Raw genomic sequence first — 13630 nt, forward strand, 5'->3', positions numbered from 1 at the left:
AATTCAAAGCTACAAAAGAAGAAACTGGACTTCCGCTTATCTGACGGTCCTCTAGAAGATAAGAAATTCTGGCATTTTGATTTGAATCAGCATCTCGTGCAGTGACAGCAAAAATGGAAACGCCAGGTGAATTATTTTCAGCAAGATAAGCGGAGTACATATTTGTATCAAATATTGGTGCATTGTCATTTACATCCGAGATTTTAAGATACAACATTGTTGTGCTAGAAAGAGGAGGTGTCCCCAGATCAGTGGCTGTTATTGTTATGTTATATTGAGAGACAGATTCTCTATCCAGGTATTGATCTAAAATCAAATTATAGTAATTTGTTATAGATGTCTCCAATTTAAAAGGGAGTTTATTGTCTATAGAACATTTAATTCCTCCATTTTTCCCAGAATCCGCATCTTTTATGTTCAAAATAGCAACTGTCGTACCAGGAAGAGAATCCTCAGTAAGAGGACTTGAAAAGGACATTATATTGATAACAGGTTCATTATCATTTACATCAGTAACATCAATGATAACTTTACTGGTCCCAATCAACCCCCCTTGATCTTTTGCTTCCACTCTGACTTCATATTTTTTGTTCTTTTCATAATCTATATGACCGGACACATAAATAATGCCTGCACTCTGATCAATAACAAACATATCTGCTTCACTGCCTTTCATTTTGGACAAACTGTAAGAGATAAGTGCATTTGGGCCACTGTCAGCATCTGTAGCATTTACTGTTATAATACTAGCTCCTTTATTTGTGTTTTCTAAAACACTAGCCCTATACACTGATTGGTTGAATACAGGCTTGTTATCATTTGCATCTATCACATTTATTTCAATTTCTACAGTGCCTGACCTCTGCGGTGTTCCCCCATCTACTGCAATCAACTTTAAATTCAAAAAAGGATTACTCTCTCTGTCTAGAAGCTTCTGGAGCACCATCTCGACATATTTGCTGCCATCTGGAGTTGCATGCTGATTCAGAATAAAATTGTCATTCTGTGATAATAGGTAATTTTGCAAAGCATTTTGCCCCACATCTTGATCCTCTGCACTCGGCAGTGGAAATTGCACATTAACTGCAGTCCCCTCACCTATTTCAAATATGAGAGCTTTGTCATTTGCAAATGTTGGAGCGTGATCATTGATATCCAAAACCTCAATAATTATTCTGTGGAGTTCTAAGGGGTTTTCCAGGATGATTTCGAAGCTGAAGCTGCACGGCGTCACATCCCTGCAAAGCTCTTCCCGATCTATTCTATCATTGACGACCAGAAGCCCTTTGTCTGCTCTCAGCTCTGCGTACTGGATATTTCCTCCCGTCACGATGCGCGCACGGCCAGAAATTAGTCTCTTAACGTCCAATCCGAGGTCTTGTGCGAGATTTCCAATCACGGCACCTTTCTTCATTTCTTCAGGTATAGAATAACGAATTTGACCTCCTACCGTAGTGACCAAATGAAGCAGCAACACGAGGATTCTTATTATCCGTTGACGTCCGTTAAATAATCTCCGTGGGTTAAAGCTAAATCGGCGAGTCCCCATGACAAAAAACAAAAGCATAATCAAGATAACAATATTATAGTAAAAATATTTTTCTTCATCAATTTATGATCCAAGTTTTAATGAAGGAGATTATCTGACTGCGGTTCATTCCCTTGCCTGCACCGCCGACAAATGAGAAAAAAATCTCATCTGCTTCCCTTGTATGGAACTCTGCATGACAACAACACGAAAAAGCCATAGCCAATCAAATAGTGTCCCCTAAAGTCGACACTGTGTAACAGCAGGAGTTTCACTGCAGGAACGAACCAGGCATTGCATGTGGTCACTTACAGCTTGTGAAAAGGAATTTGATGAGCTACACTGTAATACAATAGAGCCCTAAAAAATATGAGTAAGAAAATAACAACTGAAAACCTTTCCATGCAGCAATTAAAAACACAAAACAAGCTTCCCAGAAAAAATGGTTGTGGCAATCTCTGCAGTTCAATAATAATAAAATGATAAATAAATAGAATAATAATATGCAGCGCACGAGCCAGTATATTATGCAATAGTCTGTAAGCCATTAGTCATTTAAGTGCTACAATCAACATTATTATCAACATATTCATATCAAGCCTGAAAGTTGATGACAACATGTGAAAATTATAAGAAATCACAGTTTTTATTTGTGGTGTGTGTTAATTAATGAAAATATTTAGAATATGACAATAAATACATATGTGCTGCAGTCAGCGTGAGCACATACTTTTTGAATTGTTTACGAACATGTGAGTCAATTGAAGGACAGACGAAGTACCATGGACAGAAATTAAATTAACAACTAGAAGTGTAGTTTACATTTTTTATTATTGAACTCAACAATGTGCATTTATCAATTGGAAATACAGGCTTGGTGGTATTAATGCCAGGCAGTTCTATGTTTGTGCACCCCTAACACTTGGGCTTTACTGGGTCATCAGCTGGGGACCACTGGTCATCAATGTTTTGCTCCTTTACCCCAGGACTTCTCCCCGCCCAACCCCGCTGAAACCATGAGTATTGCTCAAAGGCCCCCAGCTCATCATATTTAGATTTTACAATAATATACTGCAGAGTTTGTGTCCAAACCAAATTAATAAAGCTACCAGTATTACTTTATTGTTATATATTTACATGTACTATTGAAACTTATACATAAATTAAGAGGGGCTGAAAAAGCCTAAAATCAAGCTATGTTATAAATTTGATAAAAAAAAGAGAAAGTTGCTTCAATTTATTGAAATTGAAAAGTTTTCATACTAAAGAAGCCTCCATGACGACAAAAAAAATCAAATAAAAACACATATTAACAGTAAGTAATCTGTTTTAAGCTTGTTAGCTCCTGATCAACATCAAAATGTAAGCAAAGATCAGACTGCGTCATCGGTCGGTCGGCTTCGCCGAAAACAATGAGAAAAAAATCTCCTCAGCGGCCTCTCTTGTATGGAACACTGCATGACGACGACACACAGAAAAGCCATTGCCAAGCCAGCAGCGTCCCCCAAAGTTTAAAATGTGGAAAAACAGCATCTGCACTGCCGGAACTGGGCAGAAATTCCAATCGATGTTATGTAATCAAATAACATGGATATAATGTTTACATGGCAAAAAAAACAACATCCATCCATTATCTCCACTGCTTGCTGGAGCCTATCACAGCCGTCTGCGGGCAGTGGGCATGGGACACCCTGAACTGGTTGCCAGCCAGTCGCAGGGCACACAGGGACTAACAACCATTCACTCGCTCATTTACGCCTAGGGACCATTTATACCGGCCATGCATGTTTTTGAAGAGTAGGAGGAAACCCACACAAGCACAGGGAGAACATGCAAACTCAGCACTGGTTTTGATCCCATGACTTTAAAACTCCCAGACATGTTTACCACTCAGCCGCTGTGCCACCCCAATAAAACAACAATAAATTATAATAATCACATGCCAACTGTCAGCCAATACCATATTGTGCAATAGCATGCAAACCATTATACACGAATAAATAGCCTTTATTGTCTTTATACAAGTAAAACAAAATATGAGGGCTTTTCCTTTCAGCGCAAGTCGAACAAAAGGTAAAAATGTACAGAATGATAAAAAAAAAGATTTAAAACAATATATTAATAATATATCAACCTGTCATCGATGTTGTTTTGGGCTTTGCACAGGCAACGAGTGGAGAATGTGTCCATGTTTGTGGTATATTAACATCATCAAAATCAATAAAGCATGGATTTTGATAACAAGTCATGAAAATGACAAGATTTCAGTTACTTGTGAAACATTTAATATAAAAATTCACCGACATATTTAGAATATTAAACTAAGGTGACATTTATGCGGGAGTCAGAGTGAGTAGAAGATGTTGGATGTTTAGAGTGAAAATATTTTAAAAGATAAAAAAAGAGTGCAATGGACAGCAACTTCTAAAATGGCAAAGTCAAATTTAAAATATTTAGACAAGCAGTATTTGCATTTAACATATTTTCACGTTACAATATGAAACTGCAGAGTCTTTGTACAAACACAATTAATAATTCTTTAAGCTACAATTATTATTTTCTTTTTTTGAAACAATTTTGATATATTTAAGAACAGGTCAAGGAAATGTTGCACAGCCTTTCGTGCAGTAATGAGTCCAGCAAAAAGTACTGTAGTTGTTTCGTCTCTTTTTGTTGAAAAACAAAAATATTTTCCCACTACCAACAAATACTAATGACTTTGCTATTGCTACTAGTATTCATATTTATTTTAGCTCTTCCACTGATTGTTTTAAACTAATATTTTATTCCGATGAAAAAACATTATTGAAATGTTTCACTTGATACTTGGTTAATAAATTAATATAAATGCAATATGGATGTTGAGACCTCCTCGCTCCACAAAAAGTACAGGAAGGTGCCAAAAACATTTAAGCAAGACGGATAAGGGTACATTGAACAAGATAAAGAAGAAGGATGGTGAACATATTGACTCACCAAAGTTGACATTTGTGAAAAGTTTCCTGACATTTGCTTGTTGTCAGTATCAACTCCATCCACGCTCACTAAACTCTGACTCATGGCTGGCAGGTTCTTCACGTCACTCCTTCTGGAGTCTATGGTCCTGCACACCTCGTAGTTGTACATGTGGGGGAGGGTGGCTGTACCCAAAGTATCCGAGTACCTGGGCGGGCAATAGGGGATGACAGGCAGGTCGGAGAGAACACGAGACTGCCTCCACCTGTACACTTTGACAGACACGATGAGCAGCAAGCAGACAATGAAGAGGAAGGATACCACAGCCAGCGCCAAGACTAAGTAAAATGTCAGCTTGTCATCGTACTCCTTGTCAAGCTCACTGAACTCGGACAGCACTTGAGGGAAGCTGTCCGCCACAGCCACGTTGACCACAACCGTGGCCGAACGAGAGGGTTGCCCGTTGTCCTCCACAACCACAGTCAGTCTTTGTTTGACGGCGTCTTTATCCGTCACTTGGCGAACACTTCGGATTTCTCCATTGTGGAGGCCCACTTCAAACAGTGCCCTGTCTGTGGCTTTCAAGAACTTATAGGATAGCCAGGCGTTCTGCCCGGAGTCCACGTCCACAGCCACCACTTTGCTCACCAGGTAGCCTGCTTCAGCTGAGCGGGGCACCATTTCTGCTAGCGCAGACCCACCCACATGCACTGGGTACAGGATCTGAGGGGCATTATCGTTTTGGTCTTGGATCAGGATCTGGACACTCACGTTGCTACTAAGCGGAGGGGAACCTCTATCTTGTGCTCTGACCACCAAGTCCACTTGCTTAATTTGCTCGTAGTCAAAAGATCGAACTGCACTGAGGACACCAGTTTCAGAATTTAAAGCCACAAAAGAAGAAACTGGACTTCCATTTATCTGGGTGTCTTCTAGGAGATAATAAATTCTTGAATTTTGATTTGAATCAGGATCTTGAGCAGTGATCGCAAATATGGGAACGCCAGGGGAATTATTCTCTGCGACATAAGCAGAATACATACTTTTATCAAATATGGGTGAGTTGTCATTCACGTCTGAGATTTTAAGATGCAACTTTGTTGTACTAGACAGCGGAGGTGTTCCAAGATCTGTGGCTGTAATTGTTATGTTGTATTCTGGAACAGATTCTCTATCCAAATATTGATCCAAAATTAATTTGTAGTAGTTAGTTAAAGAAGTTTCCAATTTAAAAGGAAACTTTTGTTCTACTGAGCATCTGATTTCTCCATTTCTCTCAGAATCATCATCAATAATATTTAAAATTGCAATTGTTGTGCCAGGTGGGGAATCCTCAGGAAGTAGACTTGAAAATGACATTATGTTAATAACGGGAGCATTGTCATTTACATCAATAACATCAATGACAACTTTACTGGTCCCAATTAACCCACCTTGATCTTGTGCTTCCACTCTCACTTCATATTTTCTGCTCTTTTCATAATCTATGTGACCAGCCACAGAAATAATGCCAGTGCTTTGATCAATATGAAATATATCGGCTTCACTGCCTTTCTTTTTGGACAAACTGTAAGTAATGAGTGCATTTGAGCCGCTGTCAGCATCTGTCGCATTTACCTGAATTACATTAGCTCTTTTACTTTGGTTTTCCACAACACTAGTTTTATACACTGATTGGTTGAATACAGGCCTGTTGTCATTTGCATCAAGCACATTTATCTCTATATTTACAGTACCTGACCTTTGTGGTGTTCCACCATCTACTGCAATAAACTTTAATAACACTCGGGGATGTCTTTCTCTATCTAAAGGCTTCTGGAGAACCATTTCAACATATTTGCTACCATCTGGATTCACTAGCTGCTTCAGGATAAAATTGTCGTTCTGTGACAATATGTAATTTCCCAATGAATTTTGCCCGACATCTTGATCCTCTGCACTTGGCAGTGGAAACTGCACTCCCACTGCAGTGGATTCACTCATTTCTAATATGAGAGCCTTATCATTTGCAAATGTTGGAGCATGATCATTGATATCCAAAACCTCGACCAATATTCTATGTAGCTCTAAAGGGTTTTCTAGAATGATCTCAAAGCTGAAGCTGCAGGGCGTTTCATCCCCGCAAAGCTCCTCACGATCTATTCTGTCATTGACGACCAGCAGCCCTTTGTCTGCTCTCAGCTCTGCGTACTGGATTTTCCCTCCCGTCACGATGCGCGCACGGCCAGAAATCAGTCTTTTCAAGTCCAAACCGAGATCTTGTGCGACATTTCCAATCACTGAACCTTTCTTCATTTCTTCGGGGATGGAATAACGAATTTGACCTCCTACCGTAGCGACCAAAAGAATCAGTAACAAGAGTGTTCTTATTTTCTGTCGACGTCCATTAAATAGCATCCACAAGAAAGGAACAAATTCGCGAGTATCCATGACAAAAAAAATAAATTTGGTTCGTGTATTTTAATTCCAAATCCACATTGAAATAAAATCAAAGATAAGAGTACGTCTCACTCGGTCGCCTTCACCGCCGACAACAGAGAAAAATCTCCCCAGCTGCCTCTCTTGTATACAGAGCAGTGAACGACAACACACTGAAAAGCCATAGCCAAGCCAACATCGACCTCTAAAGTCTACTTTGTGTAACAGCAGAAGTTGCAGTGCAGGACATTAATCAAACGTGGTCCTTATTAGTGCTTCAAAGGGAAAGTATTTAGCTTTACTGCAACAATATGGATCAACACAAATATAGGCTTATTTACAAACTGAATTGCTGAAAACTGTGCTGTGGAATGCTCTTCCCCTTGAGATCCGATCTGCAACCTCAGTGGAAATGTTTAAATCTAAGCTTAAAACTCACTTCTACTCCATAGCATATGAATAACCTACTCTTCTCGTCGGCTGAAAAATAGTCCGTGTAATATAGTGTAATAATCTGTGAAGCCCTTTGAGACTCTTTGTGATTTAGGGCTATACAAATAAAAATGACTTGACTTGACTTGACTTGTTTCCCTGCAGCTATTCATATCACAAATACAACTCACCAGGGAATGTAATATGTTAATGCCAATCCTTGCTGTATAATCTATACTATAAAATGCATAGAATCTCTTCATTTTATAGTATTGTAGTAATGTAATACATATATAAAAATAAAGATAATAATAAAGTAAAAAAAGTTAAAAAAAAAGAAAAAAAGAAAATACAGCATGTAAATTATTACCTTATGTGCTAGTATCAACTATCAACTAAATCAATATAGAACCTGGAAAATGATGACAACATGAGGTGAAAATGATTAAACACAGTTTTGATTGTGAAACATGTATTATCAAATTCACTTAAATAATAAGAATATCAAAAAACAAGTATACACCTATATGAGAGTGAGAGTTGGTGGGAGTGAAAGTCAGTGTTTTGTTTAATTTCTAAGTGTGTAAGTTAATTTAAGGAGAAAAAAGGTTCTATAGACAGCTACTCAAAAAGAATGTGCATCTATAATGTTTATACAGTAAAAAGTTTTATTTTGTAAATAATTCATACATTGTAGGACAGCAGCATTATCCTGATTAAACTTTTCTAACAATTTAATTTATTTATTTTCTATTGAATTATATAAAATTATCTACCAAGGAGTTATTTTGAAAATAAAAGAACACTGGAAAAGACTAAAAATGTTCTAGTTTTGTATGTATGTATATATATATATATATATATATATTATTATTATTATTATTATTTTTTTTTTTTGTCTTATTCCCCCGAAATGGTAAATGATAAATGGTCTGCATTTATATAGCGCTTTTCAAGTCAATGAAGACCTCCCAAAGCGCTTTACAACGTGCTTCACACTTACCCATTCACACACACACACTCACACACCATTAACGGCCATGCAGCCATGCAAGGCGCCGACTTGCTTATTGGGGACATTAAATAATTTCAAAGCTTCTTTGTGCACTGATATTGGTTTTCTTTCAAAAAACCCTAGTTAACCTGCGCTAAGTTTCTAATTTGTTGTGCACTTACGATGGTTATTTCAAAACTAATTTTATTCTGGCAGTAAGGATATGATTGTACCTGGGATAACATGATGGTTGATTGGGAAACTAATGAAATAATATGTTGAAATCAAACTCCACAAGAGTGCAACAAGGTGTCTATTACCATCCAAAAAGAGAGAAGGATGGTGAACATATTGACTTACCAAAGTTGACATTTGCGAAAGGTTTCCTGACATTTGCTTATTGTCAGCATTAATTCCATCCACGTTGACTAAACTGTGACTCATGAGTTCCATGTTCTTTACGTCACTCTTTCTGGAGTCGGTGGTCCTGCACACCTCATAGTTGTATACGTGGGGGAGGGTGGCTGTACCTAATGTATCCGAGTACCTTGGCGGGTAATAGGGGATGACGGGCAGGTCGGAGAGAACACGAGACTGCCTCCACCTGTACACTTTGACCGAAATGATGAGCAGCAAGCAGAAAACAAAGAGGAAGGAAACCACAGCCAGTGCCAAGACTAAAAAAAAAGTCAGGTTGTTGTCATACTCCTTGTCAAGGTCGCTGAACTCGGACAACACTTGAGGGAAGTTGTCCGCCACCACCACGTTGACCACCACCGTGGCCGAACGAGAGGGCCGCCCGTTGTCCTCCACCACCACAGTCAGTCTTTGTTTTACGACGTCTTTATCGTTCACTTGGCGAACGCATCGGATTTCTCCGTTGTGGAGGCCCACTTCAAACAGTGCCCTGTCTGTGGCTTTCAAGAACTTATAGGATAGCCAGGCGTTCTGCCCGGAGTCCACGTCCACAGCCACCACTTTGCTCACCAGGTAGCCCACCTCTGCAGAGCGGGGCACCATTTCCGCCAACGTCTGGCCACCAGTCTGGACCGGGTATAGGATCTGAGGGGCGTTGTCATTTTGGTCCTGGATAAGGATCTGGATGCTGACATTGCTGCTGAGTGGAGGAGAACCTCCATCTTGTGCTTTTACTACCAAGTCCACTTGCTTAATTTGCTCATAATCAAAAGATCGAACTGCACTGAGGACGCCGGTTTCAGAATTTAAAGCCACAAAAGAAGAAATTGGACTTCCACTTATCTGAGTGTCCTCTAAAAGATACGAAATCCTTGCATTTTGATTGCAATCAGCATCTAAAGCAGTGACAACAAATATAGAAACGCCAGGTGAATTATTTTCAGTGACATACGCGGAATAAACGTTTTTACCAAATATTGGTGGGTTGTCATTCACATCTAATATTTTAAGATGCAACTTTGTTGAACTCGATAGAGAAGGTGTTCCAAAGTCAGTGGCTGTAATTTCTATGTCGTATTCTGGGACAGATTCTCTATCTAAATATTGATCCAAAATTAAATTATAGTAATTAGTTAAAGAAGTCTCTAGTTTAAAAGGAAGTTTTTTGTCTATGGAACATTTGATTTCTCCATTTCTGTCAGAATCAACATCTTTTATATTTAAAATTGCAATTGTTGTACCAGGAGGTGAATCTTCAGAAAGAAGACTTGAAAATGACATTATATTGATAACTGGAGCATTGTCATTTACATCAATAACATCAATGATGACTTTACTGGTCCCAGTCAGCCCGCCTTGATCCCTTGCTTCCACTCTCACTTCATATTTTCTGTTTTTTTCATAGTCTATTTGTCCGGAAACATAAATTGTGCCTGTGCTTTGATCAATATTAAATATGTTTTCGGCAAAGCCTTTCATTTTAGCCAGACTATAAATAAGGAGTCCATTTGAACCACTGTCAGCATCTGTAGCATTTACAGTGATTACACTAGTTCCTTTAATCGTGTTTTCCATGACCGAGGCCTTATATACTGAATGTCCAAACGTTGGTTCATTGTCATTTGCATCCAGTACATTTATTTCAATATTTACAGTACCAGATTTTTGCGGTGTTCCTCCGTCTACTGCAATTAGTTTTAAATTCAAACGGGGTTGTCGTTCTCGATCTAAAGGCTTCTGGAGCACCATTTCAACAAATTTGCTGCCATCTGGATTTGACAGCTGATTTAAAACAAAATTATTGTTCTGTGACAAAATATAATTTTGCAGTGCATTTTGTCCAACATCTTGATCCTCTGCGCTCTGCAGGGGAAAACGTACCCCGACTGACACCCCTTCACTTATTTCAAATGCGAGCGCTTTGTCTTTATTAGGAAAGTCAGGAGCGTGGTCGTTAATATCCAAAACTTCAATATGTATTCTGTGCATTTCCAATGGGTTTTCTAGAATGATCTCGAAGCTTAGGCTGCATGGTGTCACGTCCCCACAAAGCTCCTCCCGATCTATTCTGTCATTGACGACCAGCAGCCCTTTGTCTACTCTTAGCTCCGCGTAGTGGATATTTTCTCCCGTCACAATGCGTGCACGGCCAGAAACAAGTCTTTTCGTGTCCAAGCCAAGATCTTGCGCCACATTTCCAATCAATGATCCTTTCTTCATTTCTTCTGGGATAGAATAACGAATCTGACCACCTACCACAAGAAGATGAATCAGGAAAATGAGCGTCCTTATTTTCCACCCTGATTCAGAAAATAGACTCCAGTTCGTGCATGAAAGACGTCCGTATCTGCACATGATGACGAATGAATAACAAAAGTAATGTTATGTCCAATTAGTGTAATCCGTCTGTTCCTATTGCGGGGGAAACAAACGCAAGGCGTGCTGTCTACGTTCTCTTGCCACGGTCGCCAACAAAAGACAGAAAACCTCGCCTCGTACATCCCTTATAGGAAAGACTGCATGACGTCAACTAAAAAAAAATCATGTCCAAGCCAACAGCGTCTTCCAGAGTCTAAAAGGTGGAATAACAGGTGCTGCGATGCAGAAAAAATATGTCCACTCATAACTCAAAGGGATAAAGTGCTCCTTTGCTGCATTCAATACATTTGAAAGTTATATTGAAAAAAATACAGTGTGCAACATTTTATAGAAACAATTATTATTATAACTGAATGCTATAGTATCGACAATATATAATTACTACAATTTCAAGTTTTCAACATATATTTATCATTTAACCATATTATTAATAAGCATGTAATAATTTCATATGTTTTTATTACTATTAATCCTATTTTCATGCTGCCATTTTATTAAAAAAACGAGTATGAAACTTAAATTTAGTCACATTTAGAAAAAGATAATTTGCACGATTAAAATTATTAGCATGAGCACTATCGGTATAGTCTTTGTACAAAATTATCATTATCACAATTTCAAAGTAAGCATTTATACATAAAGAACATTTGCACATTTTTTGGTTTTGGTTTGAACAAATTTATTGACACTAATAACAGAAAACAATCATGACAATCTCAACAGCAACTAAGCACATTCACAATATTATATTTCAATATGACGTTTAACAGCAAACACAATGTGAGGTTTGAACAACCGGATCATTTTTTAAACTGAATAAACTCTGCAAAAATGCGTTTTTCATGATAACATTGATTAATGTACAGGTTATGTGGAATGTGATGTTTCCATACACATGAATGTAATGTAAAGTACACAACACTCTTTGTTGTATGGAGTCACTTTTTGTTCAAAGACAATAAAGGCAAGGCCTCCGTAGAATGCAATTGGCGACATCATGAGCTGGTGATCAGATATGATTTAGGGCAGAGGGTTCTGTTATTCAATTAAGAACTTGTCTCTCATTCTTGTTAGTGAGTGACAGAACTAAATTACAAGAGAATTTGTTCGAAAGGGAACTATAACTGCTGCTGGGTTAAGATTAAAGCCGTAAGAAAAGCTGAAACTTGTTTCAACACCATGGACAGCAACATCATGAAAGATAATAACGTTACAGAAACGTTTTAAGGGTCGAATATGTATAGAGCTTGGTTGGTTGGTTGGATCCCTGAACCACTTAAGTCGTCGGGGCACCATTTCCTGTGATGTGTCTTAGGCAAGTACAGCCCGATGGCGCCCATCTTACTCCAGGCCAACATATGTTTTCACCCAGGCTTGAACCGGGGACCTTTGGCATGTTAGGTGTGTTATCTCCTATTGAGATTTCTGGTTGAAATACTGTGATATTTTATCTTTACTTTACAATTTATGAAATATTAGCTCATGCCTATACCTACTCAGAGGTATATTTTGAATAATAAGCCCTTCACCGGATGTATCCCCCCATGTTCTAAATTCTGAACATATTTTGCATGTGTTGGGATAAGAAATAGAATTAAGTAGGGAATTATTGACTTACCAAAGTGGACATCTGTGAAAATTTTCCCGCCATCTGCTTGTTGTCAGCATCAACTCCATCCACGCTCACTAAACTCTGACTCATTGCTTGCATGTTCTTTACATCACTCCTTCTGGAGTCGGTGGTCCTACACACCTCATAGTTGTACATATGGGGGAGGGTAGCCGTCCCCAAAGTATCCGAGAACCTGGGCGGGTAATAGGGTATGACGGGCAGGTCGGAAAGGACACGAGACTGCCTCCACCTGTACACTTTGACCGACATGATGAGCAGCAAGCAGACAATGAAGAGAAAGGAGACCACAGCCAGAGCCAAGACTAAGTAAAAAGTCAGGTTGTTGTCGTAGTCCTTGTCAAGGTCGCTGAATTCCGACAGCACTTGAGGGAAGCTGTCAGCCACCACCACGTTGACCACGACTGTGGCCGAACGAGAGGGCTGCCCGTTGTCCTCCACCACCACAGTCAGTCTTTGTTTGACGGCGTCTTTATCTGTCACTTGCCGGATGCTTCGGATTTCTCCATTGTGGAGGCCCACTTCAAACAGCGCCCTGTCTGTGGCCTTCAGCACTTTATAAGAGAGCCAGGCATTCTGTCCGCAGTCCACGTCAACCGCTACCACTTTGCTCACCAGGTAGCCTGCCTCTGCAGAGCGGGGCACCATCTCCGCTATTGCTTGGCCACCCGTTTGGACAGGGTACAGGATTTGAGGGGAGTTGTCGTTCTGGTCCTGGATCAATAACCGGACACTCACATTGCTACTAAGCGGGGGAGAACCTCCATCTTGTGCTTTAACCACCAAATGCACTTGCTTAATTTGCTCGTAATCAAAAGATCGAACTGCAGTAAGGACGCCGGTTTCTGAATTCAAAGCCACATATGACGAAACTGGG

General features: G+C 39.3%; 1 protein-coding gene and 1 pseudogene across 21 annotated transcripts in view; both read right to left on the reverse strand.

Moving 5' to 3' along the window:
* Positions 1–13630, reverse strand: part of LOC148360213 (protocadherin gamma-A4-like) — a 275781-nt gene that overhangs the window by 120824 nt on the left and 141327 nt on the right. The window lies entirely within an intron of this gene.
* Positions 1655–7014, reverse strand: LOC148360216 (protocadherin gamma-A11 pseudogene; annotated as a pseudogene).

This window comes from Urocampus carinirostris, chromosome 9 (assembly GCF_059441175.1).
Source record: "Urocampus carinirostris isolate Australia breed hairy pipefish chromosome 9, RoL_Ucar_1.0, whole genome shotgun sequence".
In the NCBI taxonomy this organism is placed as follows: domain Eukaryota; kingdom Metazoa; phylum Chordata; class Actinopteri; order Syngnathiformes; family Syngnathidae; genus Urocampus; species Urocampus carinirostris.